The sequence below is a fragment of the Cupressus sempervirens genome, chromosome 11, assembly GCF_028749045.1.
Source record: "Cupressus sempervirens isolate cs-2001-9-10 chromosome 11, ASM2874904v1, whole genome shotgun sequence".
NCBI lineage: Eukaryota > Viridiplantae > Streptophyta > Pinopsida > Cupressales > Cupressaceae > Cupressus > Cupressus sempervirens.
In genome coordinates this window covers 308,102,722-308,108,671 of record NC_143128.1, presented here as the reverse complement: position 1 = coordinate 308,108,671, position 5,950 = coordinate 308,102,722, and positions in this window count along the sequence as shown.

The following is a 5,950-nucleotide window of genomic DNA, read 5'->3' as shown; positions in this document are numbered from 1 at the left end:
TTTAGTACAAACAAACAAATAGTAGACATATTTACTAAACCTTTGGCTAAGGACATATTTAAGTACTTGAGAGACATGCTTGGGGTTATGCCTCAACCTTATTTAGAGTAATTAATTCAAGGATTTCATTAGTCTATTAAGTTAAATCTTATTCCTATATCTAGACTAAGTGCTTGGTGATACTTCCTTTAGGGGAGTAGTCACTTTTTGGGAAGACTTATTAAGAACTCTTAAATATTGTTTAACAGTGTCTTTTGACACTCAATGATCTTTTCAAATTTTTTTTGGAGATGATTGATCTTCGATATTTTTCATAATGGAACCTTTGTAATTGATTTCAATGGGGGAGAGTAATACATGAAAAAAAAATCCAGTTATGGGGAGAGTAGCATGAATGGGGGATAATATCATTGTTGCATATTAATGTATGAGAGAGAAAAGTAAAATGAGGAATAACTATTATATTCATTAGATTCATGTCAATAGGGAGTATTTTAGAACTATATCAAACCATCAACCCATAAGGGGAAGATTTGGAATTGATGGTTTATTAGTCTATGTTTCCATCAATGTCAAAGGGGGAGATTGTTAGCATGAATGCCTTAGAGAGAATGATGTATTCTTATGGAGATATTGTAAGGATTGTTAGAGAGATATTGATGCTTTTGCATTTACTACTTATTTTTTCATTGATATCAACATATATTCTTTCCTATTATGTCTATTAGAGATGAAGTGGAAGTTTTGGTCAGCGAGGTTAGAGGTTAGAGGTTAGAGACTTATGTTCTATGAGATTATCATATAATTTAGGAAGATATTTTAATTCTACGTCTAAGCATATGGAAAGTTTGATGAATATTTTTGAAAGTTATTGAAGATTTGTTGAATACCATTTTGAGAGAAAGTTGAAAGAAACAAAGGCTTGGTATTTGAGTTTATATTTTCAAGGAGGTTAAAGTTTTTCTAGTAGGCTTGGATTTTGATTTGGGACATATTCTTTCTACTATGTTTGAGATGGATGAACTTGATGATCATTCTGTGAATACTTGTAAAGGATAAGGTGTGGATTATTCCCTAGAAAATGAATTTTATTTTATTCTTTTGGGAAATTTAATGCATACTATAATGTATTATTGTGGTCCTATATTATTCATTATACATTAGGAAATCATCAAGGCCAACTCAATTAATTTTTTGAGGACTTAGTATAAAGGAAAGATGATTTCCTTGGCTATAACTATGACATGATATCTCAATATGTAATTATAACTGTACATGCATTCTTTGGATGGGAATTTGATGAGATCACATAATTTATTGATGTTGATGATGTGTTGTGGACTTCATAGGAATTTTATTAGCAAGTTAAATTTTTGTATTAGTGAGTTCACCCTTCGATACGTTATCCTAATAATTTTTTAGTGAAGACAATTCAAAACCAATTTAGATAGAGGGTTCAATTGACTTCCTATCAACTCCTAACAGGGTTGGAATCTCCTTATAGGGATTCAAACTATCCTAATAGGGACCATATATACTAATTGTATTCATTTGGAATCTACTGGTTACATGTTTTGGTTTTGAAAAAGTTTATAAAAGTTGTTTAAGAACACAACTTATTCATTCCCCCCACCTTTCAATTGTGTTGTAGGACTTTACTTTCTAACATTTCTATCTTTTTGTATTTTGTTCTTTTTTCTTTTCTTTTTCATTCTTGTGCATGGAGGTGGAGTTAGGACACTTGTCTTGGGGGCATATTTCCTTTGATGAAGTAATGCTCTATCTTGTTGGGTTTTACTGGATTCTTCACTTCTTCTTCTCATTACTTTACATGAGTGAGAATTGATCCACACTCTTGCTAAAGTGGAGACTAAATGTACCATCTTAAATTATAAGCACCTCAATTAAATGATAGTTTATTACCCAGCTAATGTTATCTCATCATTCATTTTGATTCCTCCCCTTTCTTCTCTTTTCTCCAAAGGTGGAATTAGGGTAAGACCTAATAGATCCTCTTTAAAGATCCTATTTTCATGGCATAAAGATTAAGGAAAAATATAACCACCTAGGTCTCCCCTTTCCTTCATTCAATAAATAAAAAGCCATTTCTTACACTATAACTATTATATCCCAAGTTCTACACTTAATTTTTGGGATCTGGGACCTATTTTGGGACCCCAAAGTGATCCTATATGTTTTAGGCCTTGGTTGGTAGGGATGTAGCATCCCCCAAACCAATTAAGGACATAATGTGCCTCCACTTGGTGTATAAGGAACACAATTCATCCCTACTTGGGTCCTATTTTTGGTTTGCTTCTTGAGTCCTATGCCCAAATTATTTTGGGGTGTTAACTTTTAGGTGGGCCAGTCTACGACAAAAAGTTAATTCTGTGCCTTTTATATACCCATCCATTTGAACCATTTGTCATCCATCATCCATAAGAATCCATTACATGCTCAATCTCTCAAGTTATCATGAACACTTCAAGCATTTAAGGCATTCAAGAAATCTCTCCATTAAAATTAAGGATTCATGTATTCATGTCATTGAAGGAGTTTATGCAAGATCCTTCATATCATTTTCAAAATTCAAGATCTCCCATCATACATTATATATGCTTCATTGCATCTTCTACCTTCATCTACTTTCATCCTTAAGATGGATTTCAAGAACATTTATTCATAAAGGCTTTGTTTTCACTTTGATATTCTTTCCTAGGGTTTTTGAAGTTGAGTCAAGGCTACTGCATTTACATACTTGATTACATTATAAATTCAAGAGCCTATTTATAGATTTATATTTCTTCACATTAGATCTATTAGCAGTACTTGCTAGCATTCCATTTCTATTTTAATTGAAGGTTAATTCCTAAATTGGGGTTTGACTGAGGCAAACTCCCCTCCAAAAAACAAATAAAAACCCTTTTTTTTATTTTAAGTTTTAGATCTCAGATTGGTGAATAGATTGTAGATTCGGATACCCTTTTTATCATTATGTGGAACTATGAAATTAGAATTAGGGTTGGGTATAGTTGACCAGGGCTGCAAAGGTCACCATTGTATGGATCAAAGTCATAGAGGTTACAATTGTGTGGAAATTGACTCTACCAGATAATCAAATGAATTTTGGGCTTTGTCTACCTCATATTTTGGAGTCTAGAATGAAAGGATCAATAATTTTGGACTTCATTTGATAGTCCATATTAAGGTTTTTATTTCACAAAGTAAATCATCTTCCTCTTTTCCATTTCAATACACTTTATCGCCTCATCATATCTCTATATTGAAATTTATATTGCATATCTTCTTTCTTAAACCCTCTTAAGATGGAGGTAAGAGGGAAATAGATCCAAGTTATTCCCTCCTTTTGCATTAGGTTATTCATTAACATTCTCTTTTGTGTCAATCGATGCTATTTAAAGGGGTAGATCTTGGTCTTCCCCTTTCATTGTGTATAGGGTGAATCACTTCTCCCCGCCCACCATACACTAGCAGAAACTTGAATCTCCTAAAAAATTATACAAATCTTAAATCTCTACAAGATTACCCCTAAGGGATGTAAATTTTGTGTCCCATACCTTCTTCAAATTTTATTCTACTTGTATTTGTTCACAAATGGCATAGGCTTCTATTTTTTTTTCTTGAAGGTGTGTGGATCTAAATGTCTCATATAATTTCTTGTATGCTTCTAATAACTCCAATTTCTCCTATGTATTATCTTAACTCTTTCCCTTTTTAGTACACCAATTACATCAAAAGACTTGCTTACAATTCTATCAAGTTCTATAACATTCTAATTTGAGTTCTCAAAGTTCTTTGTAGTCTTCTCAAGCTTAGCTTCTTCTTCCCATATTTCCTGATCTAAATCTAATACAAACTTAATTGAATTAACAAAAATGACATACAATTTCTTTCCTTTTTCTACACATTCCTTAACATCTTGGATACACTCATCAATTACCTTCTTGTGATTTTCTATATTGACACATATCTTGAGGAATTTCTCTACTATGTAATCTTGATCTACTCTTTTTTGAGTAGATTCTTCTAGCAAAATGAAGTAAGCATCAAAATAATTAAGTCCTATGTCCAATTTTTCTACAATATCATTACCTTGGAATATTTTCTGCATAATTAATGATTGTTGGAATTTTTTATAATAATTGAGAGAGGGGGGAGGCATGAATTAGTTATCCAAGGTCTAGATGTAAAAATGAAACTTTTCACAGCTTAGTGAACCCATATTCATAGAACTTTATTACACATGCATCCATTAGATAATACAATGCTTAAACTTTGTAGGTTATTATCCTAGGTCAAAACAACTTTTTAGTAATGAAAATATGAAACATAAAATATTCAATAACACATTTGACACATGGATTTCATGTGGAAATCCAATTTGGGAAAAACCACTAGTAACATGCTATTAATTCTCACTCTTTTGGAGTAATGCCCTATGAAAGGTCAACCCTATTAAAGGTTACAATATACACTATTAAATGTGACCTAGTTAGAGGATTTCAATCACCTTGTTAGGAAAAAACTTTATTAGAGGCCTTTAGACTATTCACTTGGAATGTCACCCAATTACAAGATTTACAAATGATCGTTAGATCAACCTTAATCCAAAAGATTTACCCTTGACTGTTATAATGATTAGAAAGTAACAGTAAGGATTGATATGATAAAAAATTGCAACTCACTTGTAGATTACATACCTCTCTTTCAATCCTCCATTCTTCTTGGCTTTCACATACTCAAGCTCTAATAGCTTGTTCACCCTTCAAGCATTCATACTCTTAAGCCTTCTTTCTTTTCTTGCCAATAGCAGTCTCTTCTGTTTGACCATTGAATGAAGAAATACCCTAGACTCCTTCTCTTCCTTAGGTTCTCACACATGAAAACCTTTTCTTTTGACCAACTCTTTCTATAAATAGAGATTCAAGTAATTTTGCCATTTCTCCTCAATCGTCCATTGTAGGGTTAGGTAGGATTATGTAGGATACAATGAATCTACCCAATTTTCTATTTGGTTCCTATAGAAACTTCTCCCTCAATCCTCTTTGAATTCATCTCAAAATGGTTTACCTTGAATTTTGTGCTACCAACTCATCATAGTTATCTTCCACATGCTTCACCCAATTCAAGAAAATAAAATAGCTGGTTCAAATTTTTCAAATCTATGATTTAATATGAATATTGGTACTCAACATCAATATGCTGTCACTTGGCTTCCATACAGTTCTTCCACTTGGCTTCAACTAGATAACCCAAAAAACACTAAAGTTTATTGGTGCTCTGCATCAACTAAACTTTTCTCTTCTTACACTAAGTTCACTCAGCATACATTCAATCTTCACTTTACTTAGCTCCAACTAATTTTCTGCTAGGTTTGTACTAACTTTGCTTGGCACCTGCTATCCACTTGGTCAAGCTTGATAGACAAAATTCTTCTTGTTCTTCTAGACTTAGTTAGTGTATCCAACCTTTGCAACCTTAAGTAGATAATCAATACACTACATCATCAGTGTCTTAACTAATCTTTTTATTTCTTTTTCATACCATAACTCAACCTTTCCTTTAGGTACTCTTGTTATCTTATTTGATCAAATCCTCTCCATCAATCAAAAAAATGATAGTACTCAAATCGACTAGGTAGTTGTCTTACCAACAAGTAGAATTTTTGACATTAGTGACAAATAAAGATTGAAACACATTTTTATACTTGTATCAATATTTTCTCAACAATGACTTGTGTTTTCTATCCAATGCTTTTCCTAGAATCCTTGTATATTTTTTACGAGTCTTTCTCTAATCACTCATTGAATTTAAAATAACCCATCAATGAGATCTTCATTAAATAATCTTCAATATATGACTCCAAATATTATCCTTATCTATATTATCACTGAATTTTCTTAATTCTCTTTCCAATAATGTCTTCATA